The sequence below is a fragment of the Chrysochloris asiatica genome, unplaced genomic scaffold, assembly GCF_000296735.1.
Source record: "Chrysochloris asiatica unplaced genomic scaffold, ChrAsi1.0 scaffold00268, whole genome shotgun sequence".
Classification (NCBI taxonomy): domain Eukaryota; kingdom Metazoa; phylum Chordata; class Mammalia; order Afrosoricida; family Chrysochloridae; genus Chrysochloris; species Chrysochloris asiatica.
In genome coordinates this window covers 1,663,902-1,677,567 of record NW_006408786.1, presented here as the reverse complement: position 1 = coordinate 1,677,567, position 13,666 = coordinate 1,663,902, and positions in this window count along the sequence as shown.

The window sequence follows — 13,666 nt, the reverse complement described above, 5'->3', positions numbered from 1 at the left end:
CCAGCACATTTGTTGTTGTTGTTGAGTGCCATTGAGTTGGTTCGGACTCATAGCAGCCCTGTATAGTGTTTCTGAGGAGCTACTGGTGAGGTCGAACCGCTGATCTTGTGGTTCAAGCCAACCTTTTGGTCCCGTGCTTTACCCCATATCATCACACCAGGACTCCAGCTATCATATTGTTGTTAAGCGCCGTCGAGTTGGTTCCGACCCATAGCGACCCTGTATAGGATTTCCAAGGAGCAACTGGTGAGCTTGAACCGCCGATCTTGCAGTTCAACCGGCTTTGCAGTCTGGCGCATTAACCCACAGCGCCACACTAGGACTCCAGCCATCACATTAGGGGTGAATTTATTCAGTGTTTGACCAAATATAGCAGGCTAATTTTTCAGCTGATAATTTTTTATGGTCTGTGAATAATGTTGTAAATTTTTGCAGAAAAAAAGTTTCCCCACCCCTGCTCTAGATCACCCATGACATATTTGTACTAAAAAAAATTGTGTGGATTTGAAAATCATATCTAATTGGGTATCCTATAGTTGAATCTGCTTGGTAAAGTGGAGGACGGGAGAGAAAGAGGCAGATCCCCTCCGAGGTGGATTGGCACAGTGGAGGCAGCAGTGGGCTCAAGCATAGCAAACATTGTGAGGTTGACACAGGATGAAACAGTGTTTCATTCTGTTGTGCATAAGGTCGCTATACCGACTCCATGGCACCTAACAACAATAATATTTGGATCTAGCAACAGTACTTGGGGAACCTCAGGGTTCCTAGGGGGTGGGATACTGATGGTCACTACTACTCAATAAGCACTGAGTCAGCATTTGCTAAGTGACCTTCCCTTTTAGGAGCCCTTGTGTGTGGCGCTGTGGCTAATGTGTCAGACTGCAAAGTTGTTTGAACTGCATGGTCGGTAGTTCAAACTCACCAGCTGCTCCTCGGAAACCCTGTACAGGGTCGCTATGTGTTGGAATCAACTCGACGGCACTCAACACTACCACTACAGGGTCGCTATGTGTCGGAATCAACTCGACGGCACTCAACACCACCACTACCAGAGCTCCTTTCCCTTTTAAGTGCACAACTATTATACCCATTTTCCAGATGGGGAGGCTGGGGCCCAGACTGGTTGTGTAACTTGCCTATTTGATTACTGACTGAGCCCTACTTACAGTCCGTTTGACAGCGGTTACAGCCACCATCTGGTGAGAGATGAGTGTGATTCCCGGTTACTGGGGCCCCCAGTAATGCCCTTCTTAAGCCTGGCATTGTGTCACCCCCGGCCCACCGCCTCCCATGACACTGAAGGGACAAGAGACTGCCTAAGGAGGCCACCTCGGGGGCCTCCTCTTCTTGGGCTGAGGCTCGCCTCGCCTTCTCCAGTAGGATCCGTCGTCTGCGCCCCAGGGCAGGGGGAGGGGGCTGGTTATTTTTACCTCCCTCCCGGCAGCCGGGGCGACAGGAAGTGAGCACGCGGCCCGCCAGATGTGGAGAGCCAGGCAGCTGGGAGCAGCCACAGCTGGACTGGCGGGCGGCCGGGGTGGGGGCGGGGGCGTGCAGAGGGTGAAGCTTGGGCCTCAGGTCCCACTTGGTTCCCGCTGCCCGGGTCCCCCAAGTCCCCCAAGCCGCGCTCATTTTGGTCGTGGCCCCGCTGTCCCCTATCTGTGCGTAAGTCTCCGCACTACACACGGAGCTCTCAGGTCCCAGGAGGGAAGGGGGGACCCTGTTCCTCACCCCGGGGATCCCGGGTCCCAGCAGAGTTACGGTGGGAGGGGGAGACGGCTTCTCGCCGGCCCCGCCTGCCACCGCCATTGTTTACCCGTCGGCTGCCTCCTAGGAAATTTAACCCACCCGCAGTAATTTTATTTGGGAACTTCCGCCGGTTGCCATAGCAACTTCCAGTGACGTCAGAGGGGCTGGGGCCTGAAATTCCCGGGAAACTGGGATGGGAGGATGGGCATGGGGCTAAGGACGCCCCCCACCCCCAAGAAGGGCCTCTCATTAACTCTCAGGTGTCGACCCAGCCTGGCGGGAGAAGGCAGCCAGATGTGAAACTCTCTGGGCGCCCCCCACCCTGGTCCCTCATCCTGGCCCTGTGCCAAGTCATGGTGGCAGGCCAAGCTATGATGTCATCGGGTCCTGGGTGGGTGGTGAGTCAGCCGCAGGGTAGGAGCTGGGCTAGGCACAGGGGCCTATTCCTGTGACTCACCCCACTGTGCCCCTGAGCAACACTGGGACTCTTCCCTGGGGATTCAGGCACCTGGCTGGTGGTCCTACAGATGATCCCTGGGGCTCCTGCACCCCTGAAACCATGGATGAGTACACAACATCTTTCCTGGCGCTCTGGACGCTGGGCTGTTGAATGGGGCAGTGGGTAACAAGTAGCTGGGGTCACCAAATAATGTCCTTCTTCAGATGTGGGGAGTAGCCGCGGCCCTGGTGAGAGGGAGCAGGTGGGGGGGATCCCTGCTTAGTCCATAACAGTCAGTCACCAGGACGACGGGGAGGCAGGGGCCCTGACAGGCATGGAATAGTGCAGACGCGGATCAGGGGCTGGGCTGGGAGGAGTCATCCTAACCACAGTGACGTGGGACTTCCTCGGCAGGGCCTGTTTGATGTCTCTGTGTGCAGCGTTGCCATGGGGCCCGGCAGGCAGCCCTGCATGCCAGCCAGGGTGACCTGCAGAGCTGCTGGCCTGTCAAGGTCCTCTCCCCCAGTCCCCCATCTGGGCCTGTATACCTGTGTGCATTAGCTTACCCAGCCTCTACTGTGGCCCAGGGCCAGAACATGCTACATACATCTCATCTCAAAGCCTAGGGCAAAGTCCACACTCCATCCCATTTTCCAGCTAAAGAAACTGAGTCTCACAGAGTTCCAATCACTTGGTCAGGATCATTCAGCTAGAAAGTTGGGAAGTAAGGATTTGAAACACTTCCTTCTTCAACTTCGTCTCTTCCCCACTTCATCCCACTGGCTTTGCTGTTTCTCAAATACCCCAGGTAGGCTCCCACCTCCAGGCTTTTGCACTGGCTGTTCCCTCTTCCTGGAACATCCTTCATCTTAATATCTGCATGGCTCCTCTTCACCTCCTCCAAGTCTTTGTTCAAATGTCACTGTCTCCTCTGGGAAGCCTTGGCTGACTTAGTTCCCATATCCTCACTTCCAATCCCCCTGAGCACATACCACCTAACACTAAGGTTTTTTAAAGTTTTTATTGTGAATTGAGTGATAGTTTACATGGGAGAACATTGGTTTTACACTCATTATCATCATTGCAATGATTGCAATTATCTCCATGAATCATCATTCAACAGTATTTGCTTCTATTCCTTGTTTTTTCTTAACACTGTATATTTTTTGCCTTGTTAAGTGCTGTCAAGTCTGTTCCGACTCACAGAGATCCTGTATAGGGTTTTCCAGCAGCAGCTAGTGGGTTTGAACCACCAATCTTGTGGTTAGCAGTCCAGTACTGATCCTACAGCACCACACCATGACTCCCTTTTATACCTGTCCATCTGTTTATTGTGTGGGTTTCCCCATAGATGTCAGCTTTGTGAGGGCAGAGATTTTTCTCATTCTCATCTGTGCCCATGCCTAAAACAGCACCTGTCTTACTACAGGTGCTCAAGGAAGGATTGTAGAATGAAGGGCTTTGTTTGTGCCTATGCTACTTGACCCCTTGAGTTCCCCTGGCCTTCCCTCTCCAGCCTTCTGCCTAAGGATCAGGTGGTCATTTTGGTGAGCTCCCATCACTAGTGGCTGCTGCTTTGGGGCCTGTGGGGCAGATGTTGAGGGACCCAGAGGTAGTACTGGAGCTCCTGGGGAACCCTCCATGATTGGGCTGGGAGATGTTAAGTAAGGCGAGGTGGTTTGAGCCACATGCTGGAGAACAGGGTAGGACGGGTATTTTGTAGATGAAATGGGTGCTGGTGGCACTAACTGTAGGCAGGTGTCCAGGGGAAGGCTTCAGTCTGAAGCCCCTGGAGGGGCAGAAGGTACTTGGCTAGGAGATGTGTGGGTACAAGGTTGGCATTGCAAGCATTGGTTAATTGCTACTTCCGGACAAGTATATGTGTGTGGCTCATGGAGGTGTGGGGGGCTGTGAGGAGGACCCAGACCCTAGAGATCTCCTTCCTTTAGGTGCTTTGTAGCTGTTCGGGGCCCCACCCTGAGCTGGGGAATTTTGTGCCACCCCAAATCTTCCCCGGGGCCCCATGGGCGGCTCTGCCCCTCCTGCCCCAACCTGCCAGATCCTGCAGTCAGGGCCAGCATGCCTCTTGGGCCCCACAGGGAAGAAAGACCCAGGAGCACCCAGGGATGGGCCTCATGGGATTATAGCCAGGTGTAGCTTCCGCCCACCTCTTCCCTATGTCCCCAAGATCCAAGGTGGGAGCTTACTGAGCTGAACTGAGGGAAATGGAGGCCCTGTAGTGACCCAGAGACTTCTAGCCAGTCCCTTACATCTCCTTCCTGGCCTGCTGCTGGGCTCTCCATTACTACTCAAAGGGGAGGTCATCATCCCCTTTCTGCAAGGAGATGGATAGTGAACAATCTAACCACCAGCTCCAAAGAGACATCCTCTGAAGACTGTTTTTGAGTACGAATAAAGGAATAACTGTCCCCCAAAGTAATGCCCCAGCAGCTCTGGGAAAGGTGTGCCAGACTCCAGAACTCTGCTAGGGTGTATGTGTGTGTGGGGAGGGGAGGAGGGCACTTAGCCCTGGTCCTGATCTAGAGAGGGGGAAGTGGTGGTTGGGTATGTTTAAGGAGCCTGGCTGGTTTGGCGGCAGAGGGCACCGGCCCCTCCTTTGCTGAGTTTTGTTCCCGGCCCCCCACCTGGGCACTGGGCCAGGCCCCGAGGCAGAGCCCCATCCTGGGAAACAATGCCTCCGTGTTCCTCCTGGTGGAGGCTGGAGGATGAGGCGGGAGAGACACGCACGCAGGGAAGGAGGGAGGGATCAGGGAGGGCGTCTCTCTCAGGAATACTCCAGGAGCTGGGGAGTTTCCCAGAGGCCCTGGGGAGGGGGATGATGGGAAGTTTGGAGTGGGGGAAGGGGACCCAGACCCAGACCCAGAGATCATTTGGGCTGGGGTCAGGAAGTCTCTTCTATGACAGTAGGAAAAGGTTGGGTGGGATAAAAAGAGGGACTTCCGAGGGCTGCAGACAGCACTGTGGAACTGGAGGAAGTCGAGATTCCTGTTTGGTGGGATCCCAGAATACCCAGGCCCTTGCTCTACCAGAGGGTCCAGTGGCTAGATGCCCTAGAACCAGACCCCTACAGTCACTGCCCCCACAGCCCTCCCCCGACCTCCCTCACCCCCTTGTTACTCCTTCTGTGCAGGGGCAAGACTCAGGACCAAAATGGGTGCCAGGGCTGGGGATGGGAGCAGAACTACTGTTCCCACCCTAGTTCCCCAGTGGACCCAAGTTCAGGGTCCAGAGGGGGAAGTTGAGGCGTGTTTGGGTCCCGGACAGATTCAGAACTAGGCAGGAATAAGTTGGGTCTGAGTTGGGGACAGAACAGAGTTGGGGGACAGAAGAGAGAAAGTGAGGGCGGGCCAGCTCGGGGGCACATGACGGCGCGCCCGCCCCGCCCCGCCCCCCGCCCGTCCCAAGGGGGGGTCGGGGGGGCGGGGAGGAGACGCGAAGGTTTTAAAGGCGATCCGGCCCGGCGGCGGGCCGGCCAGTGAGTCGGGTGGAGCGCCGGCGGCCGACCCGGCCCATCGTCTGCCGCTTGCTGCGGCTGCCTGAGTCTCAGCCGGCTGGACCCTGTGCGGCCGGAGCCCGAGAGCCGGTTCTCCTATCCCCCGAGGTAAGTCGGGGCGGCGGGAGGGGCGGGAGGGAGCGGCGGCGAAACTTCTCCGCGGGACTCGTGGGCGGAGTGGGGTGCGGAGGCCCCAGCCTTCTGCGGGGGGCGAGGGGGTGCGCCCGGCCCTCAATCGCCACCTTGGTGGGGGGCGCGGGGACGGTTGCATCTGGCAACGGCGGAATCCCTGGGCGCCCCCTACGGACCGGGGACGAGGTAACCCGCCTCTGCTCCCGCCCCAAGGGCTAGCCGCGTTCTGCAGTCCAGGCCCCCTAGGAGACCCGTGAGAGCGGGGTGGGGAAGACGGCTTCCACCTCCTGGGGTAGTTCAGGGTGGGCAGGGAGTTGGTGGCAGGGTCGGAGGGCAAGTGACCGGATTTAGGACTGGGGGATGGATATGTGTATGCCTGGGCCTGGGAGGCATTTTGGTGCAGCGTGGGAGTGGGGCAGGAAGAGTGGGTGGGGGTCCCCTGGAGCCCCCAGGCTCACCAAACGCAGAGTCTTGGGGAAATAGGGGCAGGGTTCAAGTTCTTGACCTATTAGCCTATGAGTGCAATGGGGAAGGCCTTTCGGCTGAGGGCTGGTTGGCTCTCAGCTGAGGTTAGGGGCTATCTCCTTGGGGCCTGGGAGGAAAGGACTCAGTCAAGGTTGCCTTGGGAGGCAGGCCAGGTTTGGGAGATTCTTGAAGGGCTGTCTCCCTAGCTCTCTATACAGCTCTTGGTCCCCATGTCCTTGAGCTGCAGGAGGAAAAGGGAAGGGCCCAGATTGAAACTGGGCTTCCATCCTAGCCCCAAACTGACCTTTAACCCCAGCAGTAGACTTGACCACTACCAAAGCCTCCAGCCCTGGCACTGACCTTCCTTCTCACACCCACCCCAGCCCAGCTCCAGCCCCAGCAGATGGTTCCCTGTCACATCTCCTTCCCCAACCCACCCTCATACAGATGGCATGGAGCATAAGGGTGATGCTGGGGACTGGCAGGCCTCTGGGATGAGGGCAATTTTGCCACCTAGAGGGCTGTACCCAACAGGTGCCCTGCTGAGAGGGGACGTGCTGTGGGACACACCCTGTCCATTCGCCCACGCACCCTGCCCAGTTTTATTCAAGTGCATGTGTTCACATGCTGTGTCTTGGGAAGGTACGGGCCCTAGGGCCTAGCGCCAGTACTTTGAGGGCACCCAGGGGCATCCATTGCCCTCTGCCCTTGCTGAGTGTCCTCTGAGAGCTCCTTTAAGACCCCAGTTGGTAGGCCTCATCTGCTGGACTAGAGGGGGCCCTAAAATAGCTGCCCAGCCAGCGCGGCCTTGGCACGCGGAGCACATGCGTGACAGGGCGTGTCCAGGGGGCTCAGTGCCGGCCGGGCCTGTCTGTGCCGGCCTAGCAGCCTCCGAGTGTACGCAGACCCTTGCTTGTTGGAGAAAGAGCAGATGTGGACACGCCAGGGGTCCTCACAGGGAACCCCCCTACTTCCCACTCCTGCCTGTCGCAAGTGGAGGCCAGATGTTGTGCACAGGCTGCAAATGTGGATGAGACCCCATCCCTTCTGTGGTCCTAGGGTAACTAAGTTTGTGAGGGCAGTGGGGTGACCTGTTCATCATGGGCTCCTGTAGCATTTTGACACACCTTAGGTGTTTTCAGACCCTTACTGGCTGAGTTTGCCCTTCACCATGTGAGGCTGGGTGGGGGTCTGCCCACTGTATACAGTGCCGCATGGAATTCTGGGAGGCCTGGACAGTTCTTTCCTGTCCTTTAGACTTGCTGGTCACTCTGTCTTCAGGTTTGCTTTATCTGGGGCTCTGGCCTGCTTTTCCGGACCTTCTGTGTGACCTTGGGTTGGCTCTGACTCTCCCTGGGCCTCAGTTTCCCCACCTGCAAATGGGGAGCCTTGGGAAATTGAGTCGAGGGAAAGAGGCTACTCTTTCCTGCCCTAGGCCCTTTTGGGGTGCTCCTGCTGCTGGGTATCTGGACTTGGAGGTGTGTCTGGGACCTTCACTATCTTTGAGGCTGGTAGCTTGGGAAGGATGTGTGCAGAGGGGTGTCGGGCGTGGGTGTGTGGGATCCTTGGGGAGAAGAGAAGGACTCCGCCATGCTGGGCATGGCTGAGTCACGCTCCAGCAGCGCCTTGCCTCAGGGTACTGGAGCTGGCGCCACCCTGGGTGTGGTCACTAAGCTGTGGCCCTGGGCACAGCAGGGCTGGGTGGTCTGGAGTGCTGGCCCTGAGTGGTGAGAGACCAGGGAACTGACTTCTGAGACTCTAGAAGTCACCTGGGGTAACACCTGGGTCTAGCCATCCCTATTCAGGACCATGGTTGTCCATGCCCTGAGGATGCCCTGGGGAGCTCGAGACCCTAATTCTCAGACCTAGAGACTGTTGGGATGCTGAGGGAGGGGGACAGGGTCTCAAGGTCAGTTTAGCTGGGATTGCTTTAAGATTCCAAAAGGCTAATGGTCCTAAAAGCCAGGCCAGGGCCAGGGCCATGGACTTCTGTGAAGAGAAGGGAGGGAGATAGGGGTACGCCCCTGTTAGGTGCTCCCAGCATGAATGTTGGGAGCATCTGAGAATTTTGTGACTGGTTTAGGGGACTCAAGTCTAAGCCAGGAGTTGGGGTGTGGTGTGTTTGGGCTCAGCAGAGGCTGGGAGGTGACTTTCATGGTTCCCCTATTTATAACAAGTGATTCAGTCCTCACTTACTCACCCCTTCCTGAGCCCCCCTCCCCCAGTGCTGGGTGGGCAGCAAGGGCCCACCCATGCGCCAGTGCCCTGGCTCCTTCAGCCAGAGTGTTGGCTTTGAAGGGTGCCCATTGGACGGTTGTTATTATCACTGAGTTGGGATTGGGGTAGAAGTAGGGGGTCTGGTGGCGCTTGGCCTGGCAGCCTAGGTTGGCGGCTGGCTCAGGGCCCAGCCCACGGAGCTTCTGCTAAGAGTCTGGGCCCATTAGGCAAAGCGTTAGTGACAGGCTGGAGGGCGGACGGACGGGCGGACGGACGGGCGGGCGGGCGGGCAGGCGACGGCGGGCGGGGCGGGGCCTGCAGCCCTTGGTATTTTCCGATCCCAGCTGCTCCGCGAGGGTGGAAAGTATTTGGGGACCAGGCTTGGGGGCGGTTGTGGTGGCGCCCCCGGCGGAAGCCGCCCTGATTCATTCTTGGAGCACGGGGCTGGGGGGTGGGGTAACACTATGTGTGCCCACATACGTCTCGCACGCACACGCCCTGTCTGCAGAGTTAGATCTACACACACATACACACATGGGCTGGCCAGGGTGTCCTAGTGTTGACTGATGCCAGGGGCCTGGCCTTCCCTACACACTTCTTCCGTGAGCTTGTGAGGCACACCATGGGTAAGGGGGGGTCCAATGCTGGACACCTGTGTGGCACTGTCCCTCCACTCAAGACCTGGCCTTTTGTGCCCGTGGGGACAGGGAGTGGCCTTGGACCCGCCTCTGGGCTCTGTGCAGGGGAAACCCCACAGGAAACGGGCCTGGCCAAATGGCCGCCCTTCCCGTTCTCGTCCCTGGGACACGAATGTGCTGTCTCACTTCCGGAGGAGCCTAGGGAGGCTGACTGCCCTGTGGGGCCTCGCCTGCCCCAGCTAGTGTCCCAGACCCTGCAGGGATGGGGCAGCCTCAGCTGGGCTGGGCTGGAGCTGGAAGGCAAAAAGTGTTGCCAGTGCGTGCGTGGTGCGTGCATGCGTGTATGTGAGCTAGACATTTTTCCCTTCCCACCTGGACACTGGTCTCCTCCTACCGGTGACATGTCCATGGGTCCATCATCCTGCTTGGCCCTGTCCTAGTTACACATGGAGTACTCATGGTATCCTCACTGCAACTTATGAAGTAGATGCTATTCTTATTCCTGTTTTGCAGATGGGAAAACTGAAGCCCAGAGAGGCTGAGTCACCCAGCTGGGAAGCTGCAGAGCTGGGGTTCAGACCCAGGCAGGCTGGCTCCAGAGCTAGTGTCTTCCAGTCACAGGACTCTTCTAGGAAGTGTCCAGTTACTGAATGCTTAGAGTCTGTGTTCAAAGGAATCTTGTGCTTAGTTTGATGCTCTGATGTTGCTGTCTTGAAGTTTTTAATAGTTAAATTACATGGCATCCCGCAAACTCTGTAGCTGATTCCTGGTACTGGACACTTGTTCACATATACACTTTTGTTGAAACCTCCCTGGGCTACACAGTAGAGGCTCTTGGCTCCATTTTACAGATGGGTATACTGAGGCTTAGAGGGTGATGATTGCATCTTTCAGCTCAAATCTGAGGCTCTGCAGTGTGTGTACCCGGGGACTGAGCTGGGTGCTCTCTGGCAGCACCTGCTTTGCTTGGATGTGGGGAAGTCTGGGCAGGGCCAGGCGCAGGACTGGCCACTGGAGCCAGGGCCACAGGGGGCGGGGGCCTGGTGGTTTCCTCCTGCCCTTCAGGCTCGGAAGTGGCGCCAGCTGGGGTGAGATCACTTCCTCACCCGCCTGCCCGCCACCCCCTCGGCTTCCTCTCATCCCGGCCCCATTTGGCCTGGCCAGGGCGTAGGGGTGGGGGACAGGGGGAGCTGGCTCTGTAAGTTCCCAAAGGCTCCTCAGCCTAAATGGACTTCTTAAATTCTGAGACCAGGGCAAGGCCAGGGCCAGCCTGCTGATCCTGAGGTTGATACACCTGGTAAGGGGTCTTGGTTGCAACACCTCAGAGGAAGGGGGGCTTCAAGTCTCATCACCTCCTTTCTTCTCTCTCCCCACCAGGTGGTAGCAGCAGGCCCTGCCCGTGCCCCCACCCTGTGCCATGGCCGGCGGGGGTTCCTGGGGATGGGATTTGCTGCCTGTCACAAATCACATTGCCAGGGATTTCCAACCGACCCTGGGCCCTGCCTCGGGGTTACCGACACTGCCACCACCACGGAGATGCCATCTGGGGATGGGGTGACCTGTGCTTGGCCTGAGGAGCAGGGCTTAGCTGCTTGTGAGCAGGGTCCACACCAAGTCGTGTTCACAGTGGCTAAGTTCCGCCCCCCGGGCTCCCGCCTCCTCCTCTGGCCCTGCTGCCCTCCCCTCACCATGGGGCCTCCCCAAGCTCCCCTGGGCTCTGCCTCCCGTGCCTACTGAGCTGAAACACAGTTGATTTGGGCAGACTGGCTCAGTTCAGCAGGAACAGGAGTTGTGCCTCCTCGGAGCCTGTGGCCCCCGCCGTCTCTGGTCAGAGACTCAGATCCAGACCTGTATGTGTCCAGAGGAGGGACATGGGGAGAAATGGCCTTCAGGATTGGGGTAGGTGGGCCTAGCTGTCTGTGGCAGGTCCCCTCCACCAGACTGCACTGGCAGACCCCCCACGTGGCCTCGAAGCATTGGGCTGGGCAGGGCTCCCAGTAGGCCCTTCTGTGAAGAAGGGAAGCCAGCTGTGTCCCCATCCTGGAAGACCCCCCCCTCCCCAGGCCCGGAGCCTTAACCCCTCCTCTCCCTAAGCCTGACTAGGGAACAAGTCAGGCTTGGCCCACACCTCCTGCTGCCAGTTACCCAAGAGGAAGCTGTGTTGGGCCCCCCAGACGGTTAAATGCCAACTCCAGGTTTCCGGAACCAGGTTGGCCCCGTCTCCCTGGGCCCTGCAGCCTCCTAACTTGTGGGGAGGAGCAGCGACCCCCTCTTCTGCCATACAGGGCAGGGATCAAAACTCCTGTGGACCCAGAAAGGCCACTAGCTAGTAGTAGGCCTTGGGTGATTCCAAGGCATGGAAACAAGCTAAGAGTGCCCAGGATTCTGAGTTAAGATGAGTGGGGTTGGGGAGGCAGTGTGGCCCCTCACTAAAGCATCTGATGCCCCCCTGCCCTTTCGGCCCTCAGGGCTCACCCAGTAGGCCCCATCCCCACCAGGGAGGGGCATACAGAAGCTTGGGAAGGAGGAAGGGTTTGTGCGTTGTGTTGTCTGTTCAATAAAGTCATCCTTGCTTCATTGTTTTGTGATTTGCGTCACCCTTTCGTAGGGAGTTCTGTTTTTTTGGGTGGGAGGGTAGATCAAACAGGTCCTGGGGCTCCTGGCTACACAAGAGCCCTATCACCCACCTGCTCTTGGGAAGGTGGCAGTTTAGTCACAGGGACAAAAGGGAGTGCCGTGGGCTTGGAAGGGTATTCTTGAAGAGCCTCTTAGTGTTGTTAGGGGGTTGGTTATTCTGAGGGAAACCCTGGACTGGTATTCAGGGTCAGTGAGGTTTGAGAGAAGTTGACAGGAAGAGAGCTGTTCTTAGATAACAATGAGCCCCCTCTCTGGGGCTGATGAAACCTGAGCAGAAACGTCAGGTGTTCCACTTGAGTCGGTAAGGGGGAGTGAGGGAATCCCTGGGCCTGAAAGATGACACTCAGGGATAATCAGGACCCATAGATGATGAACCGTGCTGGCACTAGTGATCTTTGGGGACGACTGGGGACCTAAAAGATAACTGAGGGGAGTGCTGGAGGGGAGCCTGAGCTTGAGAATTTGTGACATTAGGAAACCCCAGGCCCAAGAAGGGGCATTTTGAGTGACTGGGGCCTAAAGAGTGCCCTAGGCTCGAAAGAAGACAGTTGGGGTGGCTGGGACTCTTAAGAGGTGACGCTGAAGCTACGCCGGCACTAAGTACTCAGCCCGCGCATCTAGGCCTCCAGGCGGCGCCAAGATGTGCGCCGGCCAGCCCCCCGCCTGCCCACACATACCTGTGGCGCGCATGGGGCGGGGCAGGGGGCGGTGCCGCCTCCAATTGGGCTCCCAGAACGGATGGCGGCGCCAAGAGCCAATCGTCGTCACCACCCCGCCCTCGTCTACGCGCACCGCCTCCGTGTCCTCTGTCGACACGACACGCCCAGTCCTGCTCTAAGCCCCGCCCCTCCAAGAGTCTCTGTCCTCGCCTGCCCCGGCGCTGACAGTGACCTAGGCTCAGGCCACTGCCATGAGTACCCCTGTTTGTCCGTCAGCAGGAAGAACCCGAGGGAGCTGCTTCTCGGGGAGTCAAGGAAGGGAAGCAATCTAAGACTTTCCCTTCGTCCTCAAGATCCCTCATTCTATTTGAGGGCTGGGAGTCCCCTCGATGGCGCAAGCACAGCCGACCCGCACTGACCACACCTTCACCGCGTGCCGCCGTCTTGGCCACGCCCACACCACCCACTCGTCAAGCCAGAAGATCTACCCACCAGGGCGTGGCCTAAACAAGCCCGCAGCCGGGTTCTTCCGGCGGTGTGGGTTCTCCACGCTGTTACAGGTATACGTGGTTCCGAAAGAACCCAGCTCCGTGATCCGCTCAGCTCCCTATCACTGCGCATTGTGATGTAACGACCTGGTCATGGCCAGAAGCAGCTCGCGTGCTGCGCAACTTGGGAGACCATAGTCCCAATGTCGTGTGGCTGGAGCCAGGGCGCTCCCTAGTGGCCATTTCCAGCTGTGCAGGGGCCACGTAGCCCCTTGTGGGCGGAAGGACACTAAGTTGAGCTCCACTTCCTGACATTTTGGGAAACTTTTGAACCTTCGTTTTCCCATCGGTAAAATGAAAATAATCCAACCTCACAGGGCCCTGTAACGAACGACACAGGCAAATAGCTTAAATACCTGCTTGCCATTATGACCATTTGATGAAAGCTGTGCCCAGAAAGGAAGTCAGATTTTCTGTGGAGGGACTAGAACGGCGAGTTCTAGCCCAGGTGTACATAGCGCACTTAAAATGAAAACGAAAAAGCTGTGTTGTTTTTTAAAAATGAAAAGGAAATACAATATACGGTTCAATAAATAGAAAAAATTTTACAAAACGGTATGATCCCTAATTTACAGGAGAGGAGGTAGAGGGCTAACTAGGGGTGGGATGTGCGCCCCTTCTCCTCCCTGGGTCAAGCAGGGAAAGGAGGTTGAAGAGACAGCAGCTGG